General features: G+C 40.2%; 1 protein-coding gene across 10 annotated transcripts in view; it reads right to left on the bottom strand.

The window, feature by feature from the left end:
• The window catches only part of dnmt3bb.1 (DNA (cytosine-5-)-methyltransferase 3 beta, duplicate b.1), a 333,238-nt gene that overhangs the window by 130,575 nt on the left and 184,293 nt on the right, over positions 1-18,370 (bottom strand). For 6 of the 10 annotated variants that reach the window (XM_069883972.1, XM_069883982.1, XM_069883985.1 and 3 more), the window contains exon 1: positions 18,069-18,285. The exons of 3 other annotated variants lie outside the window; for them this stretch is intronic. The gene's annotated coding sequence lies outside the window, so the exon portion shown is untranslated. One more of the 10 variants, XM_069883975.1, reaches the window with a different exon arrangement.

Here is an 18,370-nt window from a genome sequence, read left to right as displayed (position 1 = left end):
TAATGTATGGTTGCATGATAAAACTCAATAAAAATAACTTTAAAAGAACCTTGATAATCTGTGCTATTTTTTTCATTTGAATCTTCTATCAGACTTTATCTTTTAAAAGATTTTCTTTCCATCAAAATGTACTACTTTGCTTTTGTCTGTGGTCAACTTAATTTACCATTTTGAATTGATAATACACCAAAATAAAAGCTCTATCTTTCTGTAGAATCTTTCCTGAAGGGGAATGGTTCCTCAAAGATAAACAAGCACAGAATTAGAGCAAAATTTACAAATGCACGGGCCTCAAATCAGTGATGTTGTTATTAAAATCTGATCACTAGATCTATTCAAAAGATAGCAGAAATTTCACAATCTTAATACTTAAATGGCATTAACGGAAATTTTGAAAATACTTTTCACCTTCTTAAAGGGCATTGAATAGATGCTGTATAACTGAAATCATAAACATTAGTTGAAAAAGAGAATATGTGTGGGGGATGTGTGTGTGTTTGAACTTGGGTTCAAGAAAAAAAATAAACTATAACAGAAAATTTCTTTCAACCGTACCAAAGAGATTACATTTTGCAAACTACTACTGTAGTTCAGACATCATTTGTAAAAGCGTTAAGATTGCTTGCCTGCGATACCAAAGAAATTTTTTAAGTAATTCGATTATTTTTGTGGAAAGGTAAAATGTTGAGGGTCTCTATGCAAAAATTAACATGGGGATATGAATGGGGTGGACTTCAATTACAGCAAAATTTTTATGAAGCGGCACAACTGAAATTTATTAATAGATTATTTGATATTCAACAACCACCTGTGTGGGCAAAAGTTGAACTGGATCAAATTTTTGAAAAAGAAACTAGTCATTTTATTTATAAATGGAATCCTTTATTGCTACAAAAAAAAAAAATTACCAGTATTAAGACATATAATGGATATTTGGTATAAGCGAGATCAACTTATAAGATCTAAATGAAAAATATCAATAAAATCACCTCTGTATCAGAATAAATTAATTCCATTTTCTTTAAATAATCCCTATTTTAAAAATTGGGAAATGAAAAGAATAAGTATTATACAAGACTGTTTTGAGGCAGGTAAATTTTCTACATTCAATAGATTATAAGAGAAATATGGTATTTCATCAAATTCTATTTTGGCTCATCATCAAGACTGAGATTTTTTGCAAACACAATTTGGTAGGGATTTAATTTTACCAAGTCAAACGAAGTTTGAGATTCTAATGGTTGATAAGGAAACAAAAGGGTTTATATCAGATATGTATAGGTTGCTGCAAGAAAAAAATGGACAAAGTTGGTGTATTTAGGTATTGAATTGTCCTGGGAAGAATGGTCAAATAGGTGTACTGATAGTGTTACAAAACTAATTAATGTGAGATATAATTATGGTTAATTATAATTTCATTCATCAATTGCATTTGACTCCTGAGAAGTTGAAGAAATATGGACTTAGTTAATCAGATTTGTGTTTTAGATGCACATGTAAGAAAGTTAAATCTTTTTGGGAAAAAGTTATAAATTTTTTGAGAGATTTATTCAAAATTGATTTGCAATTAGATCCAATTATGTGTTTATTGGGTTATATAAATGCAATTATTCCGGGGTTGGCTGACAAATCACAATTGACATTTGTGCGGTTAGGGTTAGCAGTAGCCAGAAAATGTATAGCTGTTACTTGGAAAAATGATGTAGAATTGAATATACAAAGATGGCAGAGTGAATTACAATTGTGTTTATATTTGGAAAAAATAACATAAAAGTTGTGAAATAATTATTCCTTTTTTGTTAAAATGTGGAGTTTATACTTGGAATGTATGGCTATAGATCTTAAGTAAATGAGTTGGCACGTTGATCAGTTAACTTTAAATGCTCTAATTTTTTTTTAAGGCTCCGAGGGTTGGGGGAGGAGGGTGGGGATAATATAGTTTAGTAGAGGGGAGGAGGGGGGTATTATACTTCTAATACACATCTGTATATTCTATTTTTTTTTATGTTTTATAAATCCGTTAAATAAAATTTTCAAAACACAAATACCTTGCTCCAAATTAAAACTAAATATTGGGTAATGCTGAGTAAAATGCTTTCAGAATTTGGAGAAGAATTATGTTCTCTTAAGCTTTTCAAATGGGGACTGAATTTAAAAAAATCACCTTTGAAACTGGGATCTGAAGCATTATGCAAGAATAAGTGTTACAACAATCAATTTGAAATGTTTGTTCTCAAAGGTAATGACATAATAATTAAGGGAGACATATTACATCCTGTTCAGTGAGCAACTCAGGAATCGTGACACAAAGCATTGTTGATTTTCCAGGAAAGAAAATTGCAGTGTGCAAATTGAAGAATTTGATACAGCAAAACCAGTTTCTGGCACCTCTGGGGATTGATAAATGCTGGAAAAGTGTACTTTCTGGTTGCTTGAGACTTACTCCTATAGTGCCTGCATTAAGAATAAACAGTTTAAAAGACAAAAAAAAAATACAACACAGAAGTTAAATTGAACAAACTTCACTTGCATGAAAATATTGTATTCTATTCCATTTCACCTGCTGAGGGAGTTCACTGCCATCATCCTGGTTGCAGTGTACATTCTGCCCCAGACTAACATCAGATTGGCAAGGTGATTTACAGTCGCGAGACAGCACATCCTGATGCCTTCCCGATCATTGTAGGAGACTTCAATCAGGCCAACCTGAAGAAGTCTCTGACAAACTACCACCAACACATCACATAAGACCAGAGAGCCAACACACTCAACCGCTGATAGAGCACCATGAAGAATGCCTACCAAGCCATACCATGAACACACTTTAGCAATTCTAATCACATAGCCGTATTTCTACTTCTGGCGTACAAGCAGAGACGGAGGACCACCATGCCAATAGTGAAGATGGCGAAAGTATAGTCGAGGGAGGCGGAGGAGCATCTGCAGGACTGCCTTAAATCAGTGGACTGGAACATGTTCAAGAACTCATCCATAGACTTGAATGAATATGCAATAGGTGTCACTGACTGCATCAAGACCTGCGTAGACAAGTGTGTGCCCTCACACACATACTGGGTGTTCCCCAACCAGAAGCCCTGGATAGATCAGAGGATTTGCAACCTACTGAGGGCAAGAACAAGGGCATTTATGGCAGGAGATCTAGATCTCTACAAGACGACCAGGTATGACCTGTGGAAGGCCATCACTGAGGCAAAGTGGCAATTCTGGAAGAAGCTAGAGACAGACACACCAGCTACGGCAGAGTGTGCAGGACATTACAGCCTACAAAGCGAGGGTGAACACCATAGATGTCTGTGATGCCACATTACCTGATGAGCTGAACAGTTTCTATGCCTGCTTTGAGAAGAACCAAACAGTGCCTACTAGAATCCCTGTGATATCTGTCTCTGAGGATAATGTCAGAACATCATTCGAGAAGATGAACCCTCACAAGGAGTCAGGCCCAGACGGCGTACCTGGCATGGTACTGCAAATCTGTGTCAACCAACTAGCCAGAGTGTTCACAGACATTTTAAACCTCTCATTGCTCCAGTCAGAGGTTCCCACCTGTTTCAAAAGGGCATCGATCATTCCGGTAGCCAAGAAAAGTAGTGCGAGCTGCCTCAACAACCATCACCCAGTAGCACTAACTTCTACTGTGACAAAATCCTTTGAGAGCCTGGTCATGGCCAGAACTAACACGTGCCTAAGATCTAGGCCCACTGCAATTCGCCCATCGTCACAATCGCTCCACAACAGATACAACTTCACTGGCTCTCCACTCAGCTCTGGAACACTTTGAAAGCATCATCTCATACATACAGCTGCTCTTCATCAACTACAACTCAGCCATCAATACCATTATTTCCTCAGTGCTCATCAAGAAGCCACAAACTCTGGGCCTGTATACCCCACTCTGCAACTGGATCCTTGACTTTCTCATCAGAAGACTACAGTCAGTACGAAATGGAAACAACGTCTCCTCCTCATTATAAATACATTGTTTTTAAGCCTCTCTCCTTCAATTTGCCTGAATGTACTTAATACAAAGAATGCAACTAGAGGACACCATTTGCACCACTCACTGCAATATTGGAATGAAATGGTTTTGTTTCAAATTCCTATGCATTTGAATTTGCACAAATTTAACATTAGTACAAAGCATTGGCATGCAAATGTTTTGAATGATAACCAAAACAATAACATCTAGAAATTTTCCGATAATATCATTGTAATGGGTTGTATAAAGAAAGGTGATGAGTCAGCACACAGGAGGGGCATTAAAAACTTGGCTGAATGGTGCACTAACAACAACCTTAGACTCAATGTCACCAAAACTAAGGAGATGATTGTTGACTTCAAGAATATCCAGTGATAATTAAGGAATCAGAGGTAGAGAGGGTGAGCAAATTTAATTTCTTGTGAGTTATTATCTCAGAGGATCTTTCCTGGACACTAAAGGCATCGTGAAGTAGGCACATCACCACCTCTACTTCCTCAGGAGATGGGAGAGGTTTGGAATGACACCAGAAACCCTGGGAAATTTCTACAGATGTGTGGTGACCATCTGCATCACGGTCTGGTTTGGAGACACCGAAGCCACTGAGCATAAAGCCCTGCAAAAGGTAGTGGACGTAGTCCAGGACATCACAGGCAAAACCTTCCCCACTATCAAGAACATCTACAAGGAACACTACCATTGGAGGGCCGCAGGAATCATCAAGGCTCTCTTCTCGCTGCTGCCATCATGAAAGAGGTATAGGTGCCACAAGGCTTGGACCACCAGGTTCAGGAACAGTTGTTACCCCCTCCAACATCAGACTCCTCAACAATAAACTCAATCAGAGACTCATTTAAGGACTCTTACTTGTGCATTTTGTAGTGCAGTTGGTTTACATTCATTATCTGTTTACAGTTCTTTATTTGTTTACACATATACACTGTGTACATTTTTTTGCACTATCAATAAAGTGGCAATTCTGCCTCGCCCACAGAAGAGGAATCTTGAGGTGGTATGTGAGGTGATGTACTCGGATAATAAATACAAAATCTCAAATTGAATCTGAAAATAGTATCCAAGGATTGTGTGTGGGCTCCCTTCAGGAGAATGAATCCGATGAAAGCATCCAGTCCAGTTGGAGTACCTGGCGGAGTTTTAAAAATACGTGCTGACCAACTTGCCAATGTATTCTCGGATATCACTGACATCTAACTCCAGCAAGGCATGGTAACAACCTGTTTCAAATAGGCATCATTCATACCGGTGCCCAAGAGGAAGGTGGTAACTTGCCTAAATGACTATCGATCAGTGGCATTCACATCAACAGTGGTGAAGTGTTTTGAAAGGCTAGCTCCTGGCTGAACGGTGACATGGATCCAATTCAATTTGCTTATCGTAGAAATAGGTCTACAGTGGATGCCATCTCTATGAAAAGTCCTGGAACAACCGGACAGAAAAATTGCATACATCAGGGTGCTCTTTATCGAATACAGTTCAGCATTTAACACCATCATCCTCTCAAAATTGTTCTGCAAACTCCAAGACCTGAGACTCAACACTCCACCATGCAATTGAATCCTGGATTTCCTCACCTCCAGTCCACCTCCAATCAGTGAGGATTAGTGAGAACAGGTCATCCACAATCTCCATCAGTACTGAAGCATCATAGAATTGTGCTCTTAGCCCCCTGGTCTACTTGCTTTACCCCTATGACTGTGGGGCTTGAAAATGTTACAATCCCAAAGGACCCCAAAACCCAACAGCAATAGACATTCACCAAAACAAGAAATTTTTAAAAACAAAAGTTGTTTTTAATTATTTTTAAATATGAAAACAGAATCAAACTTCAACTTATCTCTATACTTAACTAACCCAAATTAACCCCCTTCTAATTCTAAGCACACGTGTATGTAATGTGTGTGTAAATTTAAGAAAAGTTCTTTGGTTCACAGTTCAATCTCACTTCTTCTTCCAAGTTCACTGGTTGCAGGCAATTCTTATACTGTGCACAGAATTTAACATGTATAAAGTTCACCAGGCTGTGGTGCTCGAAAGGTAAATGTTTACCGTTCAGGAAAGTTCTTGTCAGGTTTGCAGAAAGAGATTTGTTGTTCCAGGATTTCCACAACCGAAGTACCACCATTAGTCACCTGAATGTCTCGCTGATGAAACTTGTCCCATTAGGGTTTTCCAGATGGTAATCTCTTTCTTTCAGGCCACCACAGAGTTCCTTTTGTTCCACTTATTCCAAGAGAATCATCAGACAGATAGCACTCCCAGCCATCCACTGCTCTGGAGCTTTTCATCAGTTTCAACCAGCTTCCTGGCTTGCACTGTTCAGCTGTTTTTCAGTGTCACACACTAGCTGACAGGGCTTGTTAACTTCATCTCTCTCTCTCTCTCCAACTTCCAACTGCCAGAAAGCCCATGTGACTCTCTCACTTGCAAAACCCCCACCTTCTTCAGCAAACAACAGGAGTTCTCCTCTCTTGGTCAAGATGTTGTCTTAGATAAACAAAACCCAGGAGTGACCTTTCTGAGAGTACACTGCAAGTACTTTTTAAACAGCCAGTTTGTCTCCTACAAACAATGGTATTTCAATTCATGACTTCATTTCAATTAGCACCTACTTGTGAAATGTTCATCACATTCTCCAGAGATTCTGCAATGTTATTGAATATGAATTCTTCAGTCTTTCAAATAAAATCTGTTTTAAAATGTGTGTATGTATGTAACCTACTGTAATCTTACCAAAATTCCTCCCAATATTTATCCATTACAATACGACAACACAACATTGACAAATTCACTGACGACACCGTGGTAGTGGGTTGTATAAAAAGAGATACATATATAAGGGAGATTGAAAACTTGGCTGAATTGTGCACCAACAACCTCGCACCCAATGCCACCAAAACCAAGGAGCTGATTGTTGACTTCAGGAAAGGAATGCCAGAGGTGTACTATCCAGTGATCATTTGGGGAAATCAGAGGTGGAGAGGATGAGCAAATTTAAGTTTTTGGAAGTCACTATCTCAGATTCAACATACAAATGTCATCATGAAGAAAGCACCTCAGTACCTCTACTTCCTCAGGAGTTTGCAAAGGTTAGTACAACATCAGAGATCCTGGCACATTTCTACATAAGTGTGCTTAACCAGCTGCATCACAGTCTGGTATGGAAACAGCAATTCCCCTGAGCGTAAAGCCCTGCAAAAGGTAGTGGATACAGCCCAGGACATCAAAGGCAAAACCCTCCCCACCATTGAGGACACGTGTAGGGAACACTGACATTGTAGGGCAGCAGCAATCAGCAATGATCCACATCATCCAGCACACACTCTGTTCTCGCTGCTATCATTAAGAAAGAGGTACAGGTGCCACAAGACTCGCACCACCAGGTTCAGAAACAGATGTTACCTTCCACCATCAGACTCCTCAACAGCAATCTCAATTGGGGACTTAGTGAAAGATTCTTACCATTGCACTTTATTGATTTTTTTCCTCTCTGTATTGCACAGCTTGCTTACATTTTTTTATTTGTTTACATATGTACGTTGAATGCAGTTTTTTTTTGCACTACCAATTCTGCATTGCCTGCAGGAAGAAGAATCTCGTGATGACATGTATGTACTCTGATAGTAAATCCGAAAGCTGAAATCTCCAACAAAGTATCTCAATATGCTATTCCTTGTTAAAAGCATTTCCAATGCATGTGGTTTGAAATTCATAGGCCTGAATGTTTGTAAAAAGTGGCCTGAAGTTGAAAACCTAAAAGAACTGTCGATGCAGAAAATCTGAAATAAAAACTGAAAATGCTGGAAACATGCAGCAGGTTATAATTCCTGCATTTATGCAGCAATATGTTGTAATATATACATATCCAGATATATTTAAATTAACTGAAACAATTCATTTAAACCATTATGCAGCTTTAATGTCCACAAACTGACAACCGATCTGTCCACAGAAAGAGAGTCTTAGCTTTCATTATACAGATCAACCCTGGTAATACTGTCCTCAACCTTCTGCTAATCAAGACAACAGGGAGTTTATTTTGGCAATTGAAATAAAACTTTGAGAAGATTGAATTTCCCAAATGTATGATGTAAAATAGTCAGGAGAAGATTTACTGACTTGAAAAGTAGTATCAGAGGATGTTGTGCAAAACCCTTTGAATGGCATGATCAACCAATTATTCTGTTCTGCACCACATAAATGCTACTCATTTCCTTGAAATTGCAGTTAAGTTATCATAAATATATTTTGATGTGATATTGAAAAGTATTGCAGTAAAGACGATGATTGTGAAACAGAGGGTGATTGAAGGAGTGAGGTTTAGAGTGCAGTTGGCAATAGATCATCTCATCAGGAGCTGAAATTGAAGCAATAGTTCCTGCGGGTTGGAAGTTCAGGATAACGTAAAAGCATAAGCACAAATATAGCCTGTATCTTGTAATACTATGGCTTATGTCCAAAAAAACTTAAAAAGAGCTATTAGATTTTCCAAGATAATTTTGGTCACATATTCAGCAGGCAAATATACAAGTATCCACAAAATGTGACCATAAAATCTGTGACAAGTTCAATCTCACCAATTATTGATTCATCAACCTACTTTATAATTGTAAAGGTGATCGCCTTTGACAGTACTAATCAAGGCAGCATTTGATTAATATCAAAGTCCTTGTAAAAAATTGAAGTCAAATGGAATCAAGCTGAAAACTCTACTTCTTGCTCTCAGAACTTGCAATAAAAGAAGATAACCAAGGTTGCTGGAATCTAATCATCTGAGTTCCAGGGTACCACTAATTAAGATCCTCACAACAGATTCTTAGACCGAATCATCTTCAGCTTCTACACCAATGATCTTGTCTCCAGAGGCCATAATCAGAAATATGCATATTTGGTGATAATTGCAATAAACTGCCAATTTCCTTTCAGAACCTCTTGGCCAATGAAACAGCCAATGCCTTGCAAGCAGTATGACCTGGTCATCAGTAAAGTGTGTCCTGATAAATGTAGCATGAATGTTACTCGACACAAACATCAAGCAATAATTATATTTAACAATAGTCTAGCTACACACATTCAACATCATTAACAATCAACATCAAGAGCAGGTAAGAGATGGAAATTCTGTGGCAGCAGTTCACATCCTGACTCACCAGACTTTATTCCATCTACAATGTAGATTCCATCTCCTAGTGTTGGAGGTTTTGATCTGGAGCTCGGGTCATCAATGGTTTAGACTGTGTGGCTGCAGGAGCTGCAGAAGCACTGCAGATAAATCTACAGACACTCAGTGACTCTGGGGGAACCTCTCTTTTGCTCCTCTCTGACTGAAAGTCCGACTGTAAGAGGCGCTTAGGAAAATCCTGCCGGTGGCAAATCTGTCTGCCTTGCAGCAGGCAAAAAGAAATTACATGTAACGTGAGACTGTTTTATTACTATCATAATAAATTGCATCTTGAGATAGGAGTGTAATGGAAATCTCTCTCTATTTGCCTGGAAGAGTACAGCTCCAATAAAATGTAAGCTAGACAACATCTGGGACAAAGTACCTGCATGGCATCATATTCACTACCCAACATATTTATTCCAACAGAGGTACAAAAAGTCATCTTGGATTCTTTGATTGAAGGGACCCTGCTTTCATATGGGAAAGGTGGCATGCCATCAGTTCCTCAAGGAAAATTAAGGGAAGACATTAAACACTGGCCTTCCCAGTGGCCACCACATTCCATTCATATGTTAAGAAAAAAGCAGATAGCAGCAGTTAAAATTAATGATTACCAATTCTAACTGACAGGATCATAGTTCATCTTTGTGCAGTTCTATCATTCCTAATATCTGTCTGCACTACTGAAACAATTCCTGCAATGTATTCTACTTCAAACAAGAAAATAGTTCAACCTTCATCCCTCAACTCCAGAAGCATGATTACCTCAATCTAAACCATCACTTTAGAGTACAAAACTTCAAAGTATGAAAGCACAAGAATTGGGACAGTGTTACAACTGTTACCTTATCAATGTATATAAAATCATGAGGGGTCAGATAAGGTGAATGATGAGAATCTTTTTCCCAGCGTAGGAGAGTAGAAAACTAGGAATACACAGATTGTAAAGAGATCTAAGAGGCAACATTTTCCCCACACAAGAGGATGATGGTATATCAAATGACTGTCATTTGAAGTGGTCGAGACAGGCACAATTATGATGCTTAGAATACTTCGAGACAACTACATGGAAAGGTTTAGACTTAGAGGGATGAGGGCCAAATGTAGGTAAATGAGACTAGCTATGGTAGACCACTTGGTTGGCATAGACAGCCTGTTTCTGTGCTGTGTAGCACTGTCTTTGTGACATTTTTGCATCTGCATATTTGGAATCCAAGTTATCAATGAATTCTTCACTAGAACAAAAGTATGAATTTTGCACTATACAACTCCCAACCAATTCTTCGATCATCAAAATCCATGACCAGATCACAAGAAACATGAATCACTTCTACAAATCAGACATCATTGATGAAATTCACCAAACTTCCAGTGTACCAGTAGAATCTCAAGATAAATTAGCAACATAGTTCTGATACCGAGACCTCAAAACTGTCTCCAAGCTCATAGTCTACCAAACTGGAACATTCCAAATGGCTCTTGAACTCAATGCTGCCGACAAATGAAGGCCAGCACAACCATGTGCCTTCTTAATCACCCTTGCCACGTCCAGCAACCTTGAAGGATCTATGGACATGGACCCCAGGATCCCTCTATTCTTCCACATCATTAAGAATCCTGCCATTAACGACGTACTCCACCTTCAAGTTCAACCTTCCAAAGTGCATCTCTTCACACATCCAGATTGAACTTCATCTACTAGTTCTCTGCCCTTTTCTCTATCCTAAGAATATCCTGTTGTAACGTTGACAACCTTCTACACTATCCACACCAGCTCCAATTTTCATATCATCTGCAACTCCTTGAAAGTATCAGAGAAAAGTAGAAAAGTTAAACCTCTCTGAATTAATCAACAAAAATCCATTTCATTCCATATAACTAACTTATATTTGGGAATACTTATTCTATGTTTAGAAAGTGAGCCTTTGAGAATAAATTACATTGAAAAAATACATTACATTAAAAAATACAAAGGCATAAATTGGAATAATCTCTAAGTAATTTGCATTGAACAATTACATTGCACATATTCTGAGAGCAACTGACTACCGTATGTTCCAAAATAATATTCTGCAAATTGAATCCATTGGTTTAAAATCAAAGCATTTATTTTTATCAAGTTTGTCAAACTTTGTTACATGACATTCATACACTAGAATTCTTTCAAACCCATCCACAGCAAAGCTTTCTGTTTGGCCAGTGGGGTCAGTGACTTAAATTAACCCTTGTGTCATTCATTTCTTTCAAGACTTAAAACAACCATCTCCGGTAATAATGAAGCATAGTTGAAAAAGAGCAGGATTACTCAAAACTTATTGCTGTTTCACTAATAAAATGTATCCAATTTCTTTTGATGCTTCTGAAAGCTATTTAAATTTTTGATATTTCTGGGTTTGGAAAGTATACAACTGCCAAAGCTTTGGCACCATTTTTGAAGGAATTGCACTCTCATTTTCTTCCAACAGCACAAGATTTTGGGTCAATACCTTTCCTTACTGAAAAACATGTGACTTGATTGTCCATAACACAAGCAAAAACTTAATGAGCAACAAATTTTGTCAATGTGTATTTGAAATTATGCAGGTTTAAATTGTCAAATTCTTTAATGCCTGTAAGAGAGGTCCACTATTATCCTTAAAACAAAGGAGACTCTCCAAGAGCTGGCAACATCTCTCAGCAAGAAGAACTTCAAGATTCCAAACCGACGTCCCGGTCCGGGGAGGTGGAGAAGCTGCTACCGGCGCCCAGACAACCTACTACAGTGTGCAGTCGTTGCCTCGCTTTGGCAGTTGGGACCAGTCCAAGCGTTGATAAGTATAATTGGGAAGGGCTTGCATATTGTAGTGTGAATTCAGCTTTAGATTTAGTAATAAAGATTTGTATAAACTAAAAAAAAAAAATTTAAATGCATTAAATCATTAACGAAACTTAATGAACAAACTGATTTAAAAGGGATATGATACATTCTTTATAAATATAATGCAACATAATCATTTCCAAATAGCAGCCTTTTTTTGAATAATGTATTCAGATCAAGGGAGATTTCTTATGTAAGTAATTAAAGAGTCAGAGTCTTCAAGCCACAGAAAATAACTGGCCACGACATCTGCCAGTTCTAAAATGTGCATGTCTCCAATAATTCATTATGCTAGATTGTAAAATATAGTAAGGAAAAGTTAAATCTAATCTTGCAAAACATAACCATTTTTCCAGTAGGAATTCTAAATTATGGAAATCTCAAAATATGACAACTCTGTCGACACGCATGTAGGCTTTGAGTATGATCATTCCAAACGATTCTGCACACTCCCTACCTTATTTGTTTTGACCACATAAATTCATCCCTTTTCGCCAAGTTGAGAACCTTGTTTATAATGTTCACTTTGAATCATTTTGGGGAAGGTTCAATACATTTTCATTATTTCCATGACATAAGATCTCTTTGATCAAGCCAGTAAGAAGGTAATTCAGATCACAGCCTGCTCTTATGGATAAGAAGTCATTCCCATTTTTATTCCAATGCTCCTTTATTGACCTTCATCCACACTCTCTGAAACTTTCAGGAAGTAATCTTTCTAGAACACCATGATTCACTTTAATGAGAAATCAAAACTCCATGCTGGGATATCAATTCACCACCCTCCTACTCCAAGAATCAGCTTGTCTTTGTAACAAGAAGTAAACGATTTCAAAACAGTACATGTGTTGGAAGCAAAACAAGAAAGGTGTTGAACTTAATGACTATCCTAAACTTACGATTAAATTTATGCCATTTACCTTTCCTTGCAGGCTATTTGTCTAAATTAATTTGTTTCTTTTTAATTCAAAATCTAGTACTTAGTCTCAACCCTTAACCAGCTCTTCGAACTGGCAGAAAGTAATTTTAATGGGGTGAAAGCATGCCCACAGTCCAATTAGGTGGGAATTCAGGAATTTGAGCTAATAATGATGAAGATTTAGAAAATATTTAACATAAAATCGAGTGGAGGACAGCACTGGAACAGGTCCTTTAGCCCACCATGTCTGCACCAAGTACCTGCATAATGCCAATCTAAACCAATCCCTTCTGCCTGCACATAGTTCACATACCCTGTACCTCTCTCCTCCCTGCCTGTCAAATTATTTGTCTAAATGCTTCTCCCACCTCCCTGGCAACACATTCCAGGCACCTACCACTCACTGTGTAAAAAGATGTGCAAGGCAAGTCTTTTAAACTTTGCCCCTCTCACCTTAAACCTGTACTCTCTGGTACAGGTATCTGACATTTCCACCCTGGGATAAAGATTATCTACCCTATCGGTGTCTCATAACGTTACACACTGCTAACAGATTGCCTCACAGCTTCTTGCACTCTAGCAAAAACAAGCCAAGTTTATCCAACCTCTCCTCATAGTGAATACTCTCCAATACAGGCAATATCCTGGTTAACCTCTTCTGTACCCTTTCAAAAGCTTAATATCTTTTGTATGAGGTGATCAACAGAACAACACACAATATTCCTCAGGAAAATAAACATACCTGCACCTTGACTTGCCACCTTTTGAACACAATGCCATGACCAATCAAGGCAAGCATGCTGTACACTTTCTTGGCCACCCTATCTACTCATATTGCCTCTTTTATGGATTTTCACACCAAGATCCCTCTGTACATCAATTCTCTTCAGAGTTCTGCTAATTACTGCATACTTTCCTCTTGCATTTGATTTCCCAAAATGTAAAACACATTTATCTGTACTAAAATGCCAGAGGAAAATTTATGTCTAGATTCAACAATTTCAACTTTATTGAAACAACTTTATTGAGTATAGCTAAACATCTAAAGACTAATTTCTGTTGTCTTTGGCATCTCAGGAGACAGTCATGGTGCATCATCTACTTTGCACTTCTGGCAAAAGATATCTGTAAATGTTTATTGCTTTTTGCTGTCATTTCGGTGTCAAGGAGAGTTGTAGAGAAGGGATTGCTCAAGGTGGTATGTGATTGGGAAGGTTGAAAACCACTGTTTTATATGCACGGTTTCATAGCTCCAAAAGAAATGGGCCAATGACAATTTTTCTGAAGCAAAATATTTCAGTAACAATTCGGTCTCGAGCAGTGATTCTCAACCTTACTAATCACAGAGCACTGATGGCTTAGGGATTACTTAAAGTGGTATGTGGGTGGAAAGAAAAAGATTGAGAACCACTGCTATAGATGATGCTGTGTCTATTGAATCCCTCCACCTTCTCATTGTTTGCTCACTTCTCATTTGGTGATGTGCTAATGTGTCTTTTTAATAACTTTGGATACGTTCTCTTTCTTCCTCTGTCTTGTTTTCCTTTTCTTACATAAACATTGTTGATTTGCTTTCGATTTTAATCATATCTGGGTGTCAGAATCTAATGAATAAATCACTTTTTAAAATTTATTTTGGAATATTTGAATGCTAAAAAAAATCAAATCCATTGCTGTTAATTTTTCTGACCTTTTCACCTCATCTAGCTCAACAGTCTCTTCTAATCTGATTTTCAATGTTTTAAATTGGCTTCCATCACCTTGAATTTGAATCTTGTACGTTATAATAATTACAATATCCTAGAGATAACTATTTTAATAGGTTTTAATCTATTCCATTACTTTTAAATAAATTTTGCAATGTCTCTAATTTTAAAAAGCCACAAACATACCACTCATGCAAAGAATTCTGCATATATATTATGAACAACTTGTTTTTCTCTGTACATTGCTTCCCCATCTTGATCAATGACTGGATAATTATAAAATTTGAAATTTTCCACTCACATCTCAACTGGCCCTTTCACTATTCTGCTAAATTTAGATTTAGATACTGCATTGCATCCCATTATCATTTTATTTCTAACTCAATTGACACTTAATCTATTTTCTATGTTTATGAGTCTTTGCAATTGCATGCAATTCCCCTTCACTAAACTACCAGTTAATACAACAAATAATATTATTTTAACTCAATATTATTTGGAAGTACAAGATACATAGACAATTGGCCGAATGATTGTACATCCTCCATCTCAGGATATGGAAGCGTAGATTTGTACAATCTCTCAATAATTACAAGTATTCTGCATTGCTTTGGTAATTCTGTTTTTATTCTGTACTTCAACATTATCTAAGAAATGTATCACTCAACAAATACTACAAAAATCAACCGAACTAGAGAGTTATAAGCTAAATGCATGAAATATACCAATGAATGTCTTTTTCTGGAAAATATTTCAGCATTCTTAAACAAATTTGATTCATTTATTTTGAAATTGTGTAAGAATTACTTTTTGTTACAGATCAAGGTCAACAACCTTGACATTACCATGTATTTTAAATGGTTACAAACTTAAAAAAAAGTGCATACCGTGATCATTAGGTTTCAATAGGCTGGAATACATTTTTAGAAACAACAACTTAGTTTGTTTTGTTTCCTATTGCAACAATGTTTACAATCGGCTCTTGATTTGGTTAGAGAGCACACAAAAATATAAAAATTATATTTAGTCTTTAAAAAGTATCTGCCACAGTTTTGAACAATAGTCAGAAATGTTAGGAGCGAGAAAACCAAATCTCCAGGCATTAGACAATAAAGAGCTGGAAAATATAGGACTAAAATTCAAAACCTTCCAGAATAAAGCGTGGCTAATTCAGCAGATTTTAGATTCTTGTTCATTAGAGCTTTTAAAAGGATTTGGTCAAAATTGTTTGGAATAGATATGCACGTTCTAATTCATCCAAACCTTTTTTGAGGGGGGTTTATTGTGAAGGATCGGTTTGTTTGTAATAAATGAGGAATAATTTTTCAATAATAAATGTAAAAAACAAACAATTCGCAGACTGTCTTTGAACTTTGCATTTTCAAAGTCACGATATTCAAGAGCCCTTCAAAAACTACTTTGTTACTTTGTCCAACACATTGGTGATGCCTTGTTTTATTTTGTCATTTTGTCTTTTTGTTCCATTAATGGTTGAAAAAAACCAACGTTCCAGTTCTCCATTTGCGATCAATCCCCAAGATTACCCTTGGGCTGGAGCAATTAATTAACTCGGTTAGTATTATCCTTCGGTTCACAAAGCGATTGCATGGCCCGTTTTAACGCGAAGCCGATCACTCCAGCGGAACATTGACACCGCTGTGCCATTCTGGCGATCGCTCGCTGCCAAAAGAAGGGACAGGCTCGAAAGTTGGCGACGGACCGCCAGTTAAAGTTACTTTTTCTTCATTCAGCAAAGCGGCGGGGACGTCGTTTTGTTTTTCCTCCCCTCTCCGCCCAATGTGATGGTCCACAAATCTCCGCTTTCACACGAAAGACTAACAACCCACACTTGATGCACAAGAATGAACAGGGATCGGCTGGTCATCTGACTTCTCCTGCTGGAGACACGAAGTGGACAGCCTGCTGCTGCCACCCAACTGAGGGCTTGAAACGTTCTTACACCATTCTCCAAAAACGCGACAAGGAACACGCTGTCCATCGCATGAATGGCGCTGACTTTGTGGCTCCTCAGCACCGACCCCCCCACCCCCCCCAGAGAGGGAGAGATCCAGGGGAGCGCCTCCACTAACTCCACGGCATCACTCCCCCACCCCCCCAGAGAGGGAGAGATCCACGGGAGCGCCTCCACCAACTCCACTGCATCCCCCCCCCAAAACCCAGAGAGGGAGAGATCCACGGGAGCGCCTCCACCAACTCCACTGCATCCCCCCTCCAAAACCCAGAGAGGGAGAGATCCACGGGAGCGCCTCCACTAACTCCACGGCATCACTCCCCCACCCCCCCAGAGAGGGAGAGATCCACGGGAGCGCCTCCACCAACTCCACTGCATCCCCCCCCCACCCCCCCAGAGAGGGAGAGATCCACGGGAGCGCCTCCACCAACTCCACTGCATCCCCCCCCCAAAACCCAGAGAGGGAGAGATCCACGGGAGCGCCTCCACTAACTCCACGGCATCACTCCCCCACCCCCCCAGAGAGGGAGAGATCCACGGGAGCGCCTCCACCAACTCCACTGCATCCCCCCCCCAAAACCCAGAGAGGGAGAGATCCACGGGAGCGCCTCCACCAACTCCACTGCATCCCCCCCCCAAAACCCAGAGAGGGAGAGATCCACGGGAGCGCCTCCACCAACTCCACTGCATCCCCCCCCCAAAACCCAGAGAGGGAGAGATCCACGGGAGCGCCTCCACCAACTCCACTGCATCCCCCCCCCAAAACCCAGAGAGGGAGAGATCCACGGGAGCGCCTCCACCAACTCCACTGCATCCCCCCCCCAAAACCCAGAGAGGGAGAGATCCACGGGAGTGCCTCCACTAACTCCACGGCATCCCCCCCCCCCCCCCACCACCACCCAGAGAGGGAACGAGAGCCCGTTTGCCCATCGAGGCAGCCGCACGCCGAGTTCAACGGTCTTCATTTGGCAGCAGGGCGCACCGGAGCGACCCCCCGCCCCCCACCCCCCACCCCTCACCCCTCGGTAACAATGAAACGAACTGAAAGCAAAGCACGGAAGTGGGCTGGTAACAAAGGACCCGGTGCCGGCGATCCGGATTGTCAGGAAACTCCAGATGGAGCGGCGCAACCCAAGTGCCCCTGGGCGAGCAAAACCCTCGGGACGGCGCAAAAGCAGAGTTTTGTTTATAAAAAGAGCATTTAAAAGGGGCGATCCCACGAAATCCCACGCCACCCCCGGGGAGGGGAGGGAGGGGAGGAGAGGGAGGGGAGGGGAGGAGAGGGAGGGGAGGGGAGGGGAGGGAGGGGAGGGGAGGGGAGCCCTCACCTTAAAGGGAGAAAAAAGCCAAGTCAGCAGAAATCAAATTGCAACGGGTCGAGGAAGGGGCGAGAACACGCGAACCCGATCGACTTCGCCCTCACGAAACTTACTGGGAGTGAATGCGGCGCGACGGGCTGCGCCCTGTGGGCCGGGGCGGCTGCTGCTCCCTCCGCTGGCGGCTCGGCTCGAGACCAGCTCGCGCTCCCCCCCCCCCACACACCAGGCGTGACTTTTCGCGGGACGCGAAACGCGGGCCGGCGAAACCGCGCCTACATTTACCGACCGCCCCCACGTGCGCGAAAAGTCGGACCTTCCCGGGCGGCGGGGCCCCCCAGCCCCGCCTGAAAATGGGGCTGAATTGATTTCGGCCCCGCCTCCCGTGGGGGGGCGGCGAAAGGGGGCGGGGGGGGGA

The sequence above is a fragment of the Narcine bancroftii genome, chromosome 6 (genome assembly GCF_036971445.1).
Source record: "Narcine bancroftii isolate sNarBan1 chromosome 6, sNarBan1.hap1, whole genome shotgun sequence".
Classification (NCBI taxonomy): Eukaryota; Metazoa; Chordata; class Chondrichthyes; order Torpediniformes; family Narcinidae; genus Narcine; species Narcine bancroftii.
This window is presented reverse-complemented; position numbering and strand designations above follow the sequence as displayed.